The following is a 20711-nucleotide window of genomic DNA, read 5'->3' on the forward strand; positions in this document are numbered from 1 at the left end:
TTGTTTATGTGTTAAAAGACTAGCGGCTCGTTCTCTCAATAAAACAATGCGAAAGAGAATTATACTTAAAATGCTGTTCACAAACTATTGGGGGCAAAGAGGGAAGGAATTTGTGCCACTAGTCCTTGGTGGTGGTGGTGGTGGTAATACAGCACTACATCCCCCCCCCAAAAAAATTAAAATTAATAAATGCAATGAATAAACAGGCACGGATGAGGAATAGGGCAGGGTCCAAAACCGGTTTGAAGTCCACGAATATTGGTTTCATAATATTTGACCCGGTAATATACCACAAATCATGGTGTGTGTGTGCGTGCGTGTGTGCGCTATGCAGAAATCACAATGTAGGGAAAACTGTGAAGCCAGCTAATGCGTCTCTCGGTCCCTGCAGCCGCTGTTAACTCTGCCGGCTCAGCCCTTCCCTGCCTCCTGCGTGGGGCAGCGAATCACAAGAGCAGGCACTGGCAAAAAATCAGTGTGAGGAAAAACCATGAAGCCAGCCAATGGCTCTGTGTAGCTCCATCCTTATTTCAGACATTGTGATGTATTGGTACACCACAATGTTTAGCTGGTCCTAGACAGCATCTTAAAAAGCAGAGACATCACCTTGCCTACAAAGGTCCGTATAGTTAAAGCTATGGTTTTCCCAGTAGTGATGTATGGAAGTGAGAGCTGGACCATAAAGAAGGCTGATCGCCGAAGAATGGATGCTTTTGAATTATGGTGCTGGAGGAGACTCTTGAGAGTCCCATGGACTGCAAGAAGATCAAACCTACCCATTCTGAAGGAAATCAGCCCTGAGTTCTCACTGGAAGGACAGATCCTGAGGCCGAGGCTCCAATACTTTGGCCACCTCATGAGAAGAGAAGACTCCCTGGAAAAGACCCTGATGTTGGGAAAGATTGAGGGCACAAGGAGAAGGGGACAACAGAGGACGAGATGGTTGGACAGTGTTCTCAAAGCTACAAACATGAGTCTGACCAAACTGCGGGAGGCAGTGGAAGACAGGAGTGCTTGGCGTGCTCTGGTCCATGGGGTCACGAAGAGTCGGTCACGACTAAACGACTAAACAACAAGAACAATGAGGAATCACATTTTCCCATTAATATTCGCCATTAGGGCTGTGTGCTACCACTGCATACCAGCTGGTGGGAATGGCAGGAGGGAATAGTGCTGTTGTGTTCATGTTTTCATAGGCATCTGGTCGGCCACTGGGAGAACAGGATGCTGGGCTAGATGGGACACTGGCTAGATACACCCCCCCCCCCATAATTTCTTTGTAAGTAAGGGGCTGAGAATAACATCTTCATCCTGAGTGACCTCTATCTCCTCTCCTTTTCTCTGCAGTCTTTCCCCAGATAAATACATAGTTTTTAAAGCAATAATAATTCAACGTGGCCCGTTAGCACAGCATACTTTGAGCCCACAAGCCAAACATTTATCTTCTGAACTCATGCTTGTTTTGTTTCCAGTGGATTTAGCATTGCCTTATCTGGCGCTGTATGGCCTTGCACCCTGAGTTTTAAATTCCCAGATTGCCCAGTGACATTTTAAACTGCTTTAATCTGCACATGCCTAAAGATTTATAAAGCTATATCCTGTTAGGAACAGAAAAAATGTCCTGGCGAAAACAGCACCATCCTGAATTTCATTTCTGTCTTGAACTTTTCCGGTGTTTACAGTCCCACAATGTGATGTGTATGCGCTGGATGATAAGGACAACACAAAATCTCTTGGTTTGAGAAAGCTGGCAGGAGGGAATCTCACACCCAAGTGAGCCATCAAAGCACTTCCAAGCGCCCGGACACACACACACACACACACACACACACACACACACACAAATGTGTTCCAAAAAACAACAAAGGCAGTTGAAGAAAAGTCTCGTATGTGGTTCCCAATTCAAAATGCCCAATATTGTGAGTTAGGACTGCCCATCCCTGCCCTAACACACTTTGATACATTTTTTTTTATAATAAAAAAAATGCTGGTCTTTTAGTTATTCTGCAAATGCATTTCATAGCTTCTGGAGAGGCCAGGGGAATGGAGTGCAAAATTCGTTCAAGGAACACAGCATGGGTGTTAGAGCTCCCTGTGCCTGGAAAGAGGGGGGTGGGCTGGGCTGGGGGTGCACAATGCATTCAGCTAAAGGAAGTGGGCTCTAGCTGCAGCCAATAACAGCACTTGCTATATAGGAGGTGTCACAATGGGAGAGGGGAAAGGCAGAAGTTTGGAAGCAGTGAAGAAGGCAAGGTGAAGAGGCAGCTCAAGATATTCCGTGACTCAAAGCAGAACTCCCAAAGGGATCGATGCTTCCCCAACTATGAAATCTGTTGCCTCAAGGAAAATGCCTTATCCTACCTAACAGATAAGACCAGCCCAACAGGTAGAACAGGGAGCAGCAGCATAGAGGTGGTGAGCACACAGGATTCGGGCTGCAGGCTCTGCCCTCAATGTACATGCGTTCGTTTGAAAGCCCCTGCATTCAAAAACACACCTTGATTGTCACCTCTTTTCATTGAAATGCAATTACTAATGTTAGAAATGTCTGTCATGCCTTTGATTTGGTTGTATCACGTAGCTGAGCCTCTTGGGTTTGCTGATCAGAAGCTTGGTGGTTCGAATCCCCAAGATGGGGTGAGCTCCCGTTGCTCTGTCCCACTAGCAGTTCGAAAGCACGCCAGTGCAAGTAGATCAATAGGTACTGCTGTGGCGGGAAGGTAAACGGTGTTTCCATGCGCTCTGGTTTCTGTCACGGTGTTCCGTTGCGCCAGAAGCGGTTTAGTCATGCTGGCCACATGGCCTGGGAAGTCTGAAAGCGAGATCAGCTCCGCAACCCCATAGTTGCCTTTCACTGGACTTAACCGTCCAGGGGTCCTTTACCTTTTACCTTTATGTTGCCTAGATAAGAAAAAAAATCATTGTGGCAAAGCCTGAGAGCCTTGAAGCTGGTAGAAGAGACTTACTTTGTTTGCTGTTGAAGGTGTGTGACCTGTATCGCTGTTGTCTGACCTGAGCCTGTGACATACAGTTTCGAAATAAGTTTGTAAATTTGCCTGTGGCAGTTGGGGTAGCCATTGTTCTAGCAGCACCCCCAGAGCAGTCGGCTCCTAGCCATGCTGTCATGGAAACAATTTTGTGGTAGTGCTCACTGCATACTTTTCCCCAATGCAGTATCTCAAATTTCCAGATGTGCTCACCAAGCCAAAAGGCTGAGGACTCCTGCATTTTCTCATCTATGCCTATGTACAGTGGTGCCTTGCTTAACAAACGCCCCGTAAGACAAATTTTTTGCTTAAAGAAAGGATTTTTCTAGCGGAGGTTGCCTCGCTAGACAAATGCGTTTTACGAAAAATTCATCTAGCGAATCGCGGTTTCCCATAGGAATGCATTGAAATTCAATTAATGCGTTCCTATGGGCAATTTTTTTTAAAAAAAAAATTCAATGCATTCCTATGGGATTCGCTAGACAAATTTTTCGTTATAAGAATAGACCCATGGAACGAATTAAATTCGTCTAGTGAGGCACCACTGTACTTTAACATTTGCCCTGGAAACATCTCCTGTTGCATAATCTTAGGCCTTGTACAGTACTGGTTTGCTTTTGTAAAACTAGAGACACTTCTTCTGTGTCTTTTTATTGGGCCTGAGCCAATGCAACTAACTAAGCCAAAATGTTCTTCTCGTTTTGGAGTTGCTGGGAGAAATGTAAAGTACTACACTTGGGCAAAAAGAATGAAAGGCACAAACACAGGATGGGTGACACCTGGCTTGAGAGCAGTACATGTGAAAAGGATCTAGGAGTCCTGGTAGACCACAAACTTGACATGAGTCAACAGTGTGATGCAGCAGCTAAAAAAGCCAATGCAATTCTGGGCTGCATCAATAGGAGTATAGCATCTAGATCAAGGGAAGTAATAGTACCACTGTATTCCGCTCTGGTCAGACCTCACCTGGAGTACTGTGTCCAGTTCTGGGCACCACAGTTCAAGAAGGATACTGACAAGCTGGAACGAGTCCAGAGGAGGGCAACCAAAATGGTCAAAGGCCTGGAAACAATGCCTTATGAGGAATGGCTTAGGGAGCTGGGTATGTGTAGGCTGGAGAAGAGAAGGTTAATCTGTGATATGATAGCCATGTTCAAATATATAAAAGGATGTCATATAGAGGAGGGAGAAAGGTTGTTTTCTGCTGCTCCAGAGAAGCGGACACGGAGCAATGGAGTTAAGCTACAAGAAAGAAGATTCCACCTAAACTTTAGGAAGAACTTCCTGACAGTAAGAGCTGTTCAACAGTGGAATTTGTTGCCAAGGAGTGTGGTGGAGTCTCCTTCTTTGGAGGTCTTTAAGCAGAGCCATATGTCAAGAATGCTTTGATGGTGTTTCCTGCTTGGCAGGGGGGTGGACTGGATGGCCTTTGTGGTCTCTTCCAACTCTATGATTCTATGACTATGCCTTGGGATGAATCTAACCCAATAGATACCAATATTTTGTCAGCATAAAATGAGAATAGGGGCAGCATTTTTCCATTATTTTTTAATAGAAAAGTTATCTACAAGGAAAAAGTGACTCCAGATCAGAAGCTTCAGTGGTCATTGTGCAAAGTTCAAGTTGTCTGCTCCAGCATTGTTAATATTTCCTTCCTTCAAGGAAACCACTTGTCTGTGAACTGCAGAACTTTCTGGGGGCATTTTGAGGGTTGTTTTTGCAGTAGCAATTTAAGAACCACCAAGCATAAAGAAAAAGTGGAGAGGTAGTATAGCACCAGTACCCCGTAACAAACAATATTCATGCAATCGTGGGGCAAATACAGTGGTACCTTGGTTTACAAACTTAATCCGTTCTGGAAGTCTGTTCTTAAACCAAGGTGTGCTTCCCCATGGCAGCGGGGGACTCAATTTACACTCAACAGGAAGTGGAACATGCTCTGCTTCCAAGACAAAGTTCACAAGCCCAAAACACCTACTTCCAGGTTTGCAGCGTTCTTAATCCAAGTTGTCCATAAAATAAGCCATGGGTAGGCAAACTAAGGCCCGGGGGCCGGATCCAGCCCAATCTCTCTTCCCCCCCCCCACCAACCCACTCTATGCCACTGACAGAGGCAAGTACTTCTCAGAGACCTCTTTTCAAATCAGGAGCTACCACAGGGGATATCCCTGATCACTGGAATGGTTTCTGATCTTATCACAAGGAGCTCAGGGGCCGAGGACATGGGGTTATCGCCCCTTTGCTCTGATTTTGTCCCAACAACCTGGTGGTGCAGGTTTGGCTGGGAGGTAGAGACTGAACCAAGGTCACCAGGTAAGATTCATGACAGAGTGGAGTTTGCACTTTGATGTTCCCAGTTCATTTCTTCGCCCATTATACCAGTCAGGACCATTACAGCTAGTTATGGACATTAAAGATGTGTAATATGGGATCTGTACTGAGACCGAACATATAATTTGCTAACAAGTCCATTCCGCCCCCCCCCCTTGCACCAGTGCTTTGAGCTCTAATAAAACCAAGAGATAAAGGGAGAGTCGCTGATGGAAATTGTTTCACTATCTTAGGTTTTACATCTCTGCGGCCACTTTGTGCCGGGGCTGAAAATGAAGCCGTAATGCTTTATGATATCAGAGTCATTTTTATTGCGGTAGACGGCGGGGGAATTGCTGAAGAAAGGTTAACCATATGCCACTTTTTTAATTAGGAGTCACCTCCAAGTAACTGACGACTGTGCCGGGATATCTGTCTAATTTTTCACTAGTGTGTTCTTCCAGGTTCCTTAGAAAACTCAGGCTCAGGCAATGGGGGCTATGTTGCTATCCACTCCTTCTGCAAGTGGGTACAAAAGAGGGACCTTTGTTTTGAGCTGGTCAATTCAGGAGTGAGGAGCAACTCTGTAATCGTATGTCTTCAAAGGAAGCCAGGGGATTAAGGAGGACTCTTGTTATCATGTCTCCTATGACAAGTAGGAAAGGCAAGCCTAGAGAAGGGTCTTCTCATTATTGAGGCTCCAGGATCCCCTTGCTTAGGTATGCTAAGCTCATTTCAAGAATCCTTGTTGCTTTACAAAAGAAACTAAGCATGCTCCTGTCATTAAAGCCCCACAGAGACTTCTTTTTTTGCCATTGAAATTAATGGGACTTGTTATCAGGGTGAGGCTGCCTTCTCCAAGATGGCGGCATGGGGAAGGAGGCTCACGGGTCCCGGCAGCTCCAGCAGGAGGGAGAGGGTCACCTTTTCTGCCACGGACTGTTACGTCGTTTGCAAAATCTACAACCACAAGAATGCTCTGGACCTGTTTGAGTGCACAAGCTGGAGCAGGCCTTGGAGGCTCAGTACAAATGCATTGTGGTTGAGTATTGGGGACGAGACTGCCTGCTGGTTCACTGTTGGGAACTGGCATCACAAGATGGCTGTGCTAGCTGGCACAGCCTGCCTCTTCACCCCCCCCCAGGGGCGGAGCAAGCGGGGGCCGGAGGGGGCGGTCCGCCCTGGAGGGGGTGTCATTGGGGCCCCGCCCCTCGCCTCTGCATGGAAGCCTGAAGGGAAAAAAAGCTGCAGGCGCACCTGCCGAAATTGCCACACGGGTGCCTGCTGGAGGGGGGGTGTCACCCGGGGTCGTGCCCCTGTCCCGCGATCGGCGCCTGAGCCTGGACCATTTAGAAGTTGGGGGCGCGATCCCCCTCTACGTAGCACGCATGTGCAGCATCCCGCTGCACATGTGTACAACGTAGAAGGGGATTGCACCCCCGCAACTTCTAAACGGAGCCTAAACGGAGCGTCCAGGCTCCAGGTAGATAGCCCACTGGCGCGGCAGGCTGGCGCGCCAGTGGACTATCTACCTGGAGCCTAGACGCTCCGTTCAGGCTCTGTTTAGAAGTCGGAGGGGCGCGATCCCCCTCTACGTAGCGACGCATGCATCGTTACGTAGCGACGCTGCGCCCCCCGGGGGCATGGCAATTTGCCGCTCCGGGTGCCGTGGTGCCTTGCTACGCCCCTGCACCCCTCTGGCTATTCCCGTCGATTACTCCCATTCCATCTGTTTGCCTGCCGGCGTCCTCAGCATAGCCTGCTGCACCCTCTATGGCAGGCATGGCCCAACTTGGCCCTCCAGCTGTTTTGGGACTACAATTCCTGTCATCCCTGACCACTGGTCTTGTTAGCTAGATATGATGGGAGTTGTAGTCCCAAAACATCTGGAGGGGTGAGTTTGCTCTATGAGACCTCTTGGCAATTTGACCCCTGCTGTAAGTTCCGAGTGGAGTATGGTGTCTATAAAGTCTCTCTCCTAGAATCATAGAGTTGGAAGAGACCACAAGGGCCATCCAGTCCAACCCCCTGCCAAGCAGGAAACATCATCAAAACATTCCTGACAGATGGCTGTCAAGCCTCCGCTTAAAGACCTCCAAAGAAGGAGACTCCATCACACTCCTTGGCAGCAAATCCCACTGCCGAACAGCTCTTACTGTCAGGAAGTTCTTCCTAATGTTTAGGTGGAATCTTCTTTCTTGTAGCTTGACTCCATTGCTCCGTGCCTGCTTCTCTGGAGCAGCAGAAAACAACCTTTCTCCCTCCTCTCTATGACATCCTTTTATATATTTGAACATGGCTATCATATCACCCCTTAACCTTCTCTTCTCTAGGCTAAACATACCCAGCTCCCTAAGCCGTTCCTCATAAGGCATTGTTTCCAGGCCTTTGACCATTTTGGTTGCCCTCCTCTGGACACGTTCCAGCTTGTCAGTGTCCTTCCTGAACTGTGGTGCCCAGAACTGGACACAGTATTCCAGAACAATTGCTTCCCTGAGGTATGGGCAGTTGGGAGGGTGGCAGGGTGTCCCCCATCCCATAGATGTTATTGGGCTCCAGTTCCCATCCTGACCATCTGCCAAGCTGGTTGAGGTTGATGGGAGCTGGGAGCCCAAGGAGATCTGGAAGGCAACAAGGCAGGGGAAACTGCTACAGGCAGGGGGTAGGGAGGAATTCTTCGGCCCCACATTTTGCAACACACCAGGGTGGGAAACATTTCTGCAATGAATACAATTAAAAAAATAAAGTAAAAACATTCTTAAAGCATTTAAAAACTGTTTAAAACATCTAAAAAACAACAAAATGGCTAAATCAGATTTAAGAACAGATGCAACAACAACAAGAAGTGTCTGAACGGGCCCCCAAAACAGACAGGTCTCTATAGTGATGGTGCTTGCCTAATGCCAGGCATGCGAATTTGACATTCCTGGACATGTTTGTGGATTGGAACCCAGCTATCTGTTGGATTAAGCATTTCTCCGGATTTTGAGATGCTAGTTTGGTCCCAAAAATGTGCCCAAAGAGGAGTATTTTAAGTTAAAAATTTGTGCAAAAAACAAACCTGCTTTAGGGGTGAAGACACTTGATCTCAGGACGCAAGGGAGAAACGTGCTAAGAGGAAGGCATGCTTGGCAAATCCACACCGTGATCACCTCCCGCTCAGAAACCTATGTCCCCACTGTGGAAGGATGTGTGGATCCAGAATTGGCCTCCACAATCACTTAGGACTCATTGTTAAAACCATGTTTATGGAAGACAATCTTACTTGGCTACGAGGGATCGCCAAAGAAGCAGCAGCAACAGCATGGAAACGCCTGAAAACTGCTATTTTGCAGGAGGAGTGCATACAATTTAGATGATAATTGTGTGTGTATGCGTATTCTTTTTGGAAAGTCTTCAGGGAAAAAACCCTGTTGGAATGGACCTATGGTGGACATGGAACAGACTTCAGCTGGTCTGGTCTTCCCTAGCTTGTAAAGGTGGTTCTTTGCTTGGGTTGTGAGGATGTTCATGCCGGCAAAATAGACCTCCTGCGCTTCACAGCAGGCCATAAACCAGGCAAATTACATCACTTTCCCACTTACTCAACATGGTGGAAATTACATCAGTGCTAAACAGGATGCTCTGATTCAGCGAGAAAAGGAGCTGCTATTGCTCTCGCCTGGTTCCCCTCCACTTGTTCTGCCCGGATAAGCCAACAATTTAGGCTCTGAGTGAGAAATATGCAGTGAGAAATTTATTTCCCTTATTATTTTCAAAGCCATCTTTTCAAATCACTTTCCTTTTTCTAGAGGAGGAGAAATACCCTCTGGGTGCTGCTATGAAACAGAAGAAGCTCCCAGTTTTGCAGCATTTCTGGGTAGATTATCACTTGGCGCAGGAGAGGCTTGGCAGGAAGACCATCTCGCTCTCCCTTAAAAACAAGTGCAGAAAGTTTTCAAAGAGTGGAGCAGATCTTAGCGCAAGTTTCCTTCCCCCCTTTTTCTAATGAATTTTCATGGCGGCGTTCGCCCCAGCCGCCGCAATTCATAAGAGAAAATTAAAAACCTGCCTTGAAACCTGGATGACAGTGCCGCTAACATCTTGCAGTTGCTGGCATTATCCTTTGAGAACCTTTCAGCTCAATTTCTATGCCCCATTGTTTTCCCTCACAAAAACATATTTTAAATATGAAACATTGAATGTTCATTGCTTCTTTATATCATTTTTTTTATTCATTGTGTGTTGGAGGCAAAGGGCACGGTTTTATATAGAATCTACCCCGAGTGTCTGATTTTTGCATTTTCATTTGACGGCACAGATTCCATTTATTTTCTTTCAGATGCAGATGTTCTCCTGGGAAATGGGAGTTACAAGTTTCTCTTGAGGGTTACCAGGTCCCTGGAGACTCTGAGAGAAGAGGGCAGGGCACTGTGGCAGGTTAATGAGGCAGAGCCAATGGGAAGAGCTCTCCCTTCAGCCTGCTGTTGACTTGTTCTTATAAGCCCCATGTCAGATGGAACCTGCTGGTTGGCATCCCCCTGTCTTGGGAGACAATGGAGGAGTTTGGCTGATGAAAATGTACCCCAACATTTCTTCTCTCTACACTCCTCCCTGACTGCCTGTCTCCACGCACTGTGGTCATCTGCAAGGGTTGATGTTGCCAGCCTTCATGTCACATGTCAAAGAACAAGCCAACAGTAAACCACACTGTTCAAAGTTGGATTTGCATGCCCTTTGCATGCCCTCTACAATGTATGTTTACAATAGGTAGGCACAGTCTTACTTTGGATCCCGAACGCCTTGCGAGTTGAACGTTTTGGCTCCCAAACTCCGCAAACCCGGAAGTGAGTGTTCCGGTTTCCGAACGTTCTTTGGAACCCGAACGTCCGACGTGGCTTCTTCGGCTGTAATCTCTGTCTCCCAGACTTGGACTTAGTTTGTGTCTTAGTTTGAGCCAGTGTGGTGTAGTGGTTAAGAGCGGTAGACTCATAATCTGGGGAACCGGGTTCGTGTCTCCGCTCCTCCACATGCGGCTGCTGGGTGACCTTGGGCTAGTCACACTTCTTTGAAGTCTCTCAGCCCCACTCACCTCACAGGGTGCCTGTTGTGGGGGAGGAAGGGAAAGGAGATTGTTAGCCGCTTTGAGACTCCTTTGGGTAGTGATAAAGTGGGATATCAAATCCAAACTCCTCCTCCTCCTCCTCCTCCTCCTCCTCCTCCTCCTCCTCCTCCTCCTCCTCCTCCTCCTCCTCCTCCTCCTCCTCCTCCTCCTCCTCTTCTTCTTCTTCTTCTTCTTCTTCTTCTTCTTCTTCTTCTTCTTCTTCTTCTTCTTCTTCTTCTTCTTCTTCTTCTTCTTCTTCTTCTTCTTCTTCTTCTTCTTCTTCTTCTTCTTCTTCTTCTTCTTCTTCTTCTTCTTCTTCTTCTTCTTCTTCTTCTTCTTCTTCTTCTTCTTCTTCTTCTTCTTCTTCTTCTTCTTCTTCTTCTTCTTCTTCTTCTTCTTCTTCTTCTTCTTCTTCTTCTTCTTCTTCTTCTTCTTCTTCTTCTTCTTCTTCTTCTTCTTCTTCTTCTTCTTCTTCTTCTTCTTCTTCTTCTTCTTCTTCTTCTTCTTCTTCTTCTTCTTCTTCTTCTTCTTCTTCTTCTTCTTCTTCTTCTTCTTCTTCTTCTTCTTCTTCTTCTTCTTCTTCTTCTTCTTCTTCACAAACGAAAGCCAAAGTGTGCATTCTATGTCACTTCTTTCTTCTTCTTTGGCGAACACTTGTAGCTGAGTAAGATTGTCTTCCATAAACACGGTTTTAACAATGAGTCCGTAAGTGACTGTGGAGGCCAATTCTGGAACCACACATCCTTCCACAGTGGGGACATTGGTTTCCGGGCGGGAGTTGATCATGGTGTGGATTTGCCAAGGCTGCCTTCCTCTTAGAACGTTTCTCCCTTGTGTCCTGAGTTTGAGTGCCTTCAAAGCCCACGACACCTTTGGTAAAGGCTGTTCTTCAATTGGAGCGCTCACAGTCGAGTGTTTCCCAATTGTTGGTGCTTATACTACATTTTTAATGATTTGCCTTGAGAGAGTCTTTAAAGCTCTTTCGTTGACCACCAGCCTTACGCTTTCCATTTTTAAGTTCGGAATAGAGTACAGTGGGACCTCGACTTATGAATTTAATCCGTTCTGAATGCACACTCGTAGGTCGAAAACTTCGTAAGACGAGTTTCCCATAGGAAAAGCGGTTTCCCATAGGAATGTATTGGAAACGGAAAAATTCGTAAGTCGAGGAAACCACATCTAAAAACTCGTAAGTCGAGGAACCGCATGTAGCCGCGAACGGGTTTTCCGTTCAGATGTTGAAAAAATTGTAAGCGCACAGCCACTTTTTCCGCTCGTAAGTCGAAAACGTCGGATGTTGAGTAGCTCGTAAGTTAAGGTCCCACTGTAGTTGCTTTGGAAGATGATAGTCAGGCATCCGCACAACATGACCAGTCCAACAAAGTTGATGTTGAAGAATCATTGCTTCAACGCTGGTGTTCTTTGCTTCTTCCAGTAGCATTCTATGTACCTCACTCATTGTATATACATTTTGCCTTTTACTATGGTGCTCCCCTCCTCTCAAAGTGTAGTTTTTAAATTTTTTTACAGCAGGTAAGATTCTTGAATTTCTTTTCTGCTGGATTTCAAATCTGCAAGAGCATATGCCATACAATTGAACCTTTGGATCAGATCAGCTGGTGGGACACCCCATTCCACTAAAGGGAGAAGTAAATCCAAGAGTCTCTACATTCTTACTCTTGATATATGGTGGCTATACTTGAATACTTTGTACAGTCATACCTCGGTTTAAGTACGCCTCGGTTTGAGTACTTTCAGTTTAAGTACTCCACGGACCCGTCTGGAACGGATTAATCCACTTTCCATTACTTTCAATGGGAAAGTTTGCTTCAGGTTAAGTACGCTTCAGGTTAAGTACAGACTTCCGGAACCAATTGTGTACTTAAAGCGAGGTACCACTGTATGTTTCTTTTTCTGATTCCACCCCACCCCCCTGGGCCCCCTTCCTATTTCAGACGTCAATCTCCACCAGGAGTTTGAACTACCATACTTTTCAAGGAATATGACAGGCCCTGCCTACAGGCTTACAGTCTAATTAATGACACAAGATGGAGGAAAGGGGAAAGGGAAGGAGGGTCAGACAGGAACAGCCGATTGGGGGGGGGGGCGAAGGAAGAGAGGTGTCTTAGAGAAGTGTATGCATTTGATAACAGAGGAGGAAGGCAAATGTCCGGTAGTAAAGATATCCTGGTTTTTGGTTTAATTAAGAAATTGGTGCCAGTGGAGTGGAGGGCCCAGGAAGAGAAGGGAAATACAGGCTCCTGAGAATGATGTACAGGAAGCTCAGACGGAAGATAAGCAGAAAGAGGAAGCTGATTGAAATGAATTCTTCTAAGCTTCGCAGTTCCACAAGCAGTGAGAAGTTCAAATGGAAGCACTGTTGGTTTGGGGTGTTTGGTTAATGAGAATAAAAGGAGAATTCCCTGGATGCCTAGATTCAGGTTTCGGGCAAGTTCTTTTAGGTGAGAGTCCCAACAAAGATTTAAAATCACAAAACATGCAGCAAAGTGAAGCATGGAAATATAGGGTGTTAGATATTTAAAACATCCCCTTCTAAATTTCTTTCCAATTCTTTCCCTTTATTCCCTTGGTACCAAAAGAGACTAATGTTTGGTAGATGTTAATAATGGTTTACTTACAAACTCTCAAAGTCATATTCATGTGCTTTTCCATACAACAGCAAGAAAACATAGGCAGCAAAACTTAGTTTCAAAATCGATAAATGTTTCCACATGATTTGTATAGAAACACAGATATGACTTGCTAAAGCCACATGGTCTGGGCTTAGAGTGATCAGGCCAGACATCTTTTCTGGTCGGCTTCACATGGTGGAAGAGAGTGAACAAAGGCTTTTGACAAACATTTCTCTCAAACTGAGGGATGTACGACCTAGTTACATTTGGCAGAACTGCTTACTCTATGGTCTTAACTCTTTCATGCATTAACTAGAGCTAAGCATGCTGGTTATATGAGGCTGATATTTATCCCACAAGCATGATGTGTGTTTGTTTTTCATTGGCTGAAAATGAACTGGAAGCTTATAGCATATCTGAAACATTTGCTTGATGAACTGCCTCGATATTTGAATGAATCCCAAGTCCCAAGGTAAAGTGGGATGCCTCTGAGGGATTTTTTCACTTGTTATAGGTGAAGCAGGATCAGTAGAAGGTGGAAGTAGAAGTTGGGACTCCTGAAGCGGTTTGTGTGATCCTCAGTGATCCAGATATTTTCAGCAAATGCTGGAGACAGTCATCAGCGGCAAGCAAAAGCAGTGTCTTTAAGCTTACCATAACTGAGTGGGATGATGGAGGAAGGGACGATTTAGAGTGGTGAAAGGGAGAACTCCAGGGTCCCTTTTAACCAGAATGATTTTACCTGGAAAGCAGATCCTTTCTCATTCTCTCCATCCTTACAATCTAACACCTATGGCAACTGTACAACAAAGTTGGAATGGTTCAGCCTTCTGGTCTCCTTATAATTGCCACTAGAGGTTTGTGCCTCTCCAGCTGTAGCTGTGTTCCACGGGCTGCAACTTTTTCAAGAAATTTGTATTTCTATGTTAGAGAACTGTTTCAAACAAAAACCAACATTAATCTAGATCAGGGGTAGGCAACCTAAGGCCCGGGGGCCAGATGTGGCCCAATCGCCTTCTCAATCTGGCTTGCAGACGCTCTGGGAATCAGTGTGTTTTTACATGAGTAGAATGTGTGCTTTTATTTAAAATGCATCTCTGGGTTATTTGTGGCGCATAGGAATTCGTTCACCCCCCCCTCCCCAAATATAGTCCGGCCCACCACATGGTCTAAGGGACGGTGGACCGGCCCACAGCTAAAAAAGGTTGCTGACCCCTGATCTAGATTGTAGAAACTCTTCCGGCCACTGACACATGCAATTCAACTCGATCTGCCATGCAAAATAACTTTGTACAAAGTTCTGTGTCTATAGATATAATTCAAACTAGTGTGCTCAGGATATAACAGGATAGGTAAACTCCATCGGTTTCCTTTTCCGGCTGTCGGAACAAACCTTTTTGTTGGTGGTCCCACTCTTGTCTTCTTCCAGGCCCCATGCATGTTGGCATTTTTCTTATAGCATGGGCCAAGGGCTCAGTCAGAACAGTATTCTAGAAGTTGCTCACCTTTCTACCAATGGCATCTTGTTATATTTAAAACATAGGCATAAGACCAGTATATTGACATGACGTGGGGGTGGGGGAACAACACCCCAGTCTCTCAGAAGCTGCACGTTGGCTAGTCATCTGGGCTCATGGATCAGCCTCAGTTTCTGTCCATCTCAGTTCAATTACACTTGTATTGTCTCTGCATTCTGGTATGAGAGAGCATTAGTCCGCCTTCTGATCTGCTTATATTACACTCCCTCACCATGTAATTAAGGTGAATTGGCAACGCATTATCTGTATAACGCCCATAGGAGATTTATTGCCTATCTCTTACTGAGGTTGTAAATCCTGGGTCATACCACTTCAGACTGAATGTCTCACTAAATCCTCCTCTTTCCGGCTGCACGAGAGAGATTTCCCCAGCCAAAACTTTGTGCACAATCGCGTGTGAAAATGGCACGAGTGGCCACCGTGCAAGGATTACAGGGCGCACTGATTTGCTGTCGTTGTTTTGGCTGGGATTCTTAATACGACCCTTAGCTTGCTGCTGAAGGGAAGGCAATTTCCAAGGATTCTCTCTTTCCTTAGCATCCACCGTGCACATTGTTCAGGGGGGGGCACTTTGACCCCTGTGCAGAGGACAGGATTTTTTCTTCTCTGAAAGTCCTTGTTAACTTATCTTAGCACCCAAGCTTCTGTGTTTGTGTGTAGCTGCAGATTTAAGAGCAGCTTAAAAAGAGAAAAAGCACAGTCACCAGGTTCTTTGTGCTTAAAAGACTTCTTTTGTTTCCTGTTCTCTTGATTCATCTGTTTATATCATTAGCGGGGAGGGGGGGAATTAAAGCATTAGAGCTTTATCTACCTATGTAGATTTAGCTAAAAGTGCAACACACTTGACAGAAATCCCCTTCGAAATTGCTGTCTACACGGATTATCATTTAATATGTGCTAAAACCAACTTAATGTTGCCTGTGCCTTGGGTATAAATGTCAAACTCTGCATATATATGTCCTGGATTTCCTTGAGCGCTGAATATGTTTTAATGAATCCAGTCACAACCTTGATAGATTTGAAGACCTTCTCATGTTCCAGGGTTGAGGTTTCGCCATCCTTCAGTTTGTTCACTGAATATCGTAAAGGAATAAATGCTTTATTTAGTGTGGGAATAATCTCCTTACTGACTGCTACAGAGGATTCCATTTTCTTTTCTGTTTCTTTGAGGTGTTTTTGCCAGGCCGCAACATCTCAAATAGTGGCTCTAACTGTTCAAAGATGTGGACCTGTATTATATATTCCTTTGACATCTGTCTTGACTGCTTCTCTTTAGTGTGAAATCTGTCCCTTTCCCCCCTGCATCTACTTTTAAAACATTGACAACCTCGCTTGGTGGTTTTACTGATTACAAACCACAGAGCAGAAGCTTACAAGACCAGAAGGGAAGTAATCTATATGTAACTGAGACTACATAAGGGATTTGGGCAGATAGAAAGCAGTCCCAGACTGGACCATGCCAAACCACATCTAAACTCCTGTAAAAAGTGACAGAGGCTTAGGGTAAGAGAGCTAAACTTGGCAGCCACTCATGTTAGAATGCAATGTCTCTGTCACATGATTAAGCCCGTTCCATATTTCTGAAGAGTGAAGTGGCGCTTTGGAAATGATGCATGGTATTTTATACAGAAGGAAATAGTATCTTCTGAACACTGAAAAGAGTGTCAAGCTCTTGCACATTTGCGTGTGTAGACCTTTTTAACCACCCCCTAAACAAATTCAGACAAGACTCAAAATTTTGGTTTGGTTTTTTTTGGCAGAATTTAGGCCACAACTTTATTGATTACAATCAAGTGAGTGGTTGCATAGGCTCTGATTCAACTAGCTCCCTGCACCCTTTTAGGCAGCGCTGACCCAGGGCACACCATATGTCAGCCTCAGCTGAACACCCGGCACAGTGGAAAGCGGGGTCACGCCAGTCTACCAGCCAGATGCCCCCTGCACCAGCCAGATGCCCCCAGTCTACCAGCCAGATGCTCAGGGCACAATGCCTCTCAGGTTTGACCAACCAAAGAGTCCCTGGATTCCTTTAACAGAATACACATCGCATAGGGATGGCCAGACCGCTCTGCCACCCCTATCACCTGAACCAGAGCCTATCCACAACCAGTGGATCCAGTGTGGTGTAGTGGTGTAGCAGTAGACTTGTGATCTGGGGAACCAGGTTCGCGTCTCCGCTCCTCTACATGCAGCTGCTGGGTGACCTTGGGCTAGTCACACTTCTTTGAAGTCTCTCAGCCCCACCCACCTCACAGGGTATCTGTTGTGGGGGAGGGGGAGGGGAAAGGAGATTGTTAGTCGCTTTGAGACTCCTTCGGGTAGTGATAAAGCGGGATATCAAATCCAAACTCTTCTTCTTCTTACAAGTTGTGACGATTCGCTTTGTGGCAGGCAAAACCCAAATGGCACCAGCCAATCCGTCAAATGGGGAGAATTCCTTCCATGCCCCTGTCCCAATGGCAGGCAACACACGACGGCATAGCAAGGCCATGCGTGCAAGCCCTAAATATAGGGAGAGGTGGGCGGGTGTTCCGATGCACTGGCCCAAAAGAGGAAGCTCAGGGACACATGCATGGGCTTATACTCAGGTCCCTCAATAGCATTTAGCAGACATCCCATTGGTCTAATTGCACCCGGCATCAAGGGACCTCCAATAGGGTGTTGTGGCCATCCAAACGTTCCCATCCACAACACAGGGTCTGGTTGCCAGGCCACACCGCAACTCGTGCCCTCTTGTAGGGAGGACCCGATTTCTGTCACCACTTTTCTCTTTGCCCGATGACCCTCCCAACCCCCTGAACCCCTATTGCACATTAAAGGTAAAGGTAAAGGGCCCCCTGACCATCAGGTCCAGTCGTGTCCGACTCTGGGGTTGCGGCGCTCATCTCGCTCTATAGGCCATGGGAGCCGGCATGGGCGTAGGCAAGGGGGGGCAGGAGGGGGCAGCTGCCCCCCCTAGAAGCAAAAAATTAATGTATTTTATAGACTATAACCAGCACTTTCCCCCTCCAAAAACTGAAGTGGAAAGGGCTTTGCTTTAGCAAGAGCAGCTAAGTCTCCGCTTGCTGGGGGGGGGGGCATAGCTGTAACAAAAACACATCAAATAAATAAAGCAAAGTGGCTACCAGTAGTTAAGCAGTTAAGACAATGGAGCATGTATCCCCAGGCAAGATTCGATAGCTGACCATTTCACCCTATTGTTCTTAACTGGGAGTTGTTAATGAGCATTTAGGAGCATTAAGAGTTCTATTGGCGATTTAATGAGGGTGCAGACTCAGAGGATTCAATTTGACTAAGGTGGCTCTGCAAGGCTAAAAGGAAGTGAATAAGAAAGGGGGGGTGTAGCTTTGACAGACACAGTGATGTTTATAAAAAGCAGTGGTGTTCCAGTCTGCCCCTCCTCCTGCATCTGTATACTGTAAATCAGGGGTGGCCACCTCCCAAGAGACTCTGATCTACTCACAGAGTTTAAAACTGGGGGTGATCTACCCCCTTTTGGGGGATTCAGGTCAAAGCTGTTGAGTTTTTTTAAGGAAGGGAAGCCCTGTTTTTTTGGGTTTAGGTCAAACTTGTTGAGCTTCTTTTAGGAGGGAAAGAGGCCCATTTTTGTTTAGGGCTTCAGGTCATAATTCAACTTTTTTTAGGGAGGAGGAAAATTTTGGGTGAGCTTTTTTTAGGGGTGCCAGTGACCTACCAGTGATCTACCACAGACATCCAGTGATCTACTGGTAGATCACAATCTACCTGTTGGACGTGCCTGCTGTAAATCAAGCAGAGAGAAAGCTGCTTACAAGGCTCCTGTACATGCAGAGTTCCAGCATCACAGCGTCACCCAGAGGCACCCACAAATATGAGTTATCCCTCTCTCTATTTCTTCCTTCCTTCCCTCCCTCTTCCATCCTTAATAAAATAGGGGGGGCAGATAAGCCCCACATAGAAAGCCCATAAACATGGGGGGGATGACTCTTTCAAATAAGGTATTTACCAGTAATTGGGGGGGGAGGCACCTAGGCCTCTAGGAGTTGGCTGCTATGCCTAGGAGTAGGACAATTCAAGAAAGCAGAATGATGCATATGCTATGGTAATATATCAATAGAATCATAGAAATGTAGTTGGAAGGGACCACAAGGGTCATCTAGTCCAACCCCCTGCAATGCAGGAATTTTTTCCTAAGGTGGGGCTTGAACCATGGTTGAAATATTATGCTGATATGCAGCAACGCCTCGGAGCTGTCGTGGCTGCGGCCATGCCTTGCCTCGCCCTCGCCCGCCCTGCCACCCCCTCTCGCCTGCCCGACCCTCCCGTCCTCTTGCTGCAGAGTTCCAGCATCACAGCGTCATCCAGAGACACCCACAAATATGAGTTATCCCTCTCTCTATTTCTTCCTTCCTTCCTTCCCTCCCTCTTCCATCCTTAATAAAATAGGGGGGGGGGATAAGCCCCACATAGAAAGCCCATCAACATGGGGGGATGACTCTTTCAAATATGGTATTTACCAGTAATTTGGGGGGGGGGAGAGGCACCTAGGCCTCTAGGAGTTGGCTGCTATGCCTAGGAGTAGGACAATTCAAGAAAGCAGAATGATGCATATGCTATGGTAATATATCAATAGAGTCATAGAATTGTAGTCGGAAGGGACCACAAGGGTCATCTAGTCCAACCCCCTGCAATGCAGGGATTTTTTCCTAAGGTGGGGCTTGAACCATGGTTGAAATATTATGCTGATATGCAGCAACGCCTCGGAGCCGTCGTGGCTGCGGCCATGCCTTGCCTCGCCCTCGCCCGCCCTGCCACCCCCTCTCGCCTGCCCGACCCTCCCGTCCTCTCCAGCCAAGCAGGGTAGCTGCCAACGCTGCCAGCCCCAGAAGCACAAGGTGGCCGCTGCCTCCGCCAACGCCACGATGTCATCAGGCCCGCTGACCTGTAGCCCCGCCCACATTTCCACTTCGTGGCCCCTCCCCTCCCGTGCCTTGGCCCCGCCCCTGAACGACCATGGCTTGCCCCCCCCCCCCTAGTTTTGATCCTGGCTACGCCCCTGGGAGCCGGCATTTGTCCACAGACAGCTTCCGGGTCATGTGGTCAGCATGGCAAAGCTGCTCCTGCCGAACCAGAGCAGCACACGGATACGCCGTTTACCTTCCCGCCGGAGCGGTACCTATTTATCTACTTGCACTTTGACATGCTTTCGAACTGCTAGGTTGGCAGGAGCAGGGACCGAGCAATGAGAGCTCACCCTGTTGCAGGGATTCGAACCACCGATCTTCTGATCAGCAAGCCCTAGACTCTGTGGTTTAACCCACAGCGCCACCTGGGTCCCCCTATTGCACATTGCAATACATTGACTGTGATTTCACTTTTGTAAAAAACAAAATCCCTCCAATACTTAAAAACCCCTCTTCCCCAAATTTATCTCGTTGTCCTTAAAGAACAGTAGCAACTCTAACATGTCATGCAACATTTACTATTACATATGGTCAGTGCTTTCCCCCCCCCCCTTAAAAACTGTTTAGGGGTACTCTCATTTTCCTACTCCTATAGAAATACTGTCCCTCAATGAGGCCAAATTTAAGATTCACAAAATGTTTAGGGGTATGCGTACCCCCGGAAAAAAGCACTGCATACGGTGCTTTGTTTTCCATCCAACCTACAATATTATGGGTCAGCCCAAGTAACATATTTGTACATTTTGGCTAATGGTACCATAGCAATTAATGTTGTCCTATGCTTAAGCCATTGTCCTACTCAAGCCATTTCTTGCCCTTGTTCCTAGGAGGTTGATATTCAGAGATACAGTGCCTCTAGCGCAGAAGTACAGGGTAGCCGTTTGCCCAACTCCACAGAGGACAGTCATCTGGACCAAGCCTGGATTGAAGAACCATAAGGAGGGACAGGAAAAGTTGCTCACCAGGTCAGTCTTCTGCCCTATGCTGAGATGTACTGCATGTCTATTTAAATGGTAGCAATTATTCCTAAATTGGTGTTTATGCATATACCAGGGGCAGGGACAAGAAAATCCCTATAAATAAGGCACCACTGGCTATAGTTGAATCTAGTTCCAAGTATGTATGCTTAGATTTGCTTGGTATCTATTTGCTGTGTGGATAAGACATTTCCAAAAGCAGTTTTGAGCAGCTTTGTCAGCGTGTGACAAAGTTGGATT

This window comes from Zootoca vivipara, chromosome 1, assembly GCF_965207765.1.
Source record: "Zootoca vivipara chromosome 1, rZooViv2.hap1.1, whole genome shotgun sequence".
NCBI classification, from domain to species: domain Eukaryota; kingdom Metazoa; phylum Chordata; class Lepidosauria; order Squamata; family Lacertidae; genus Zootoca; species Zootoca vivipara.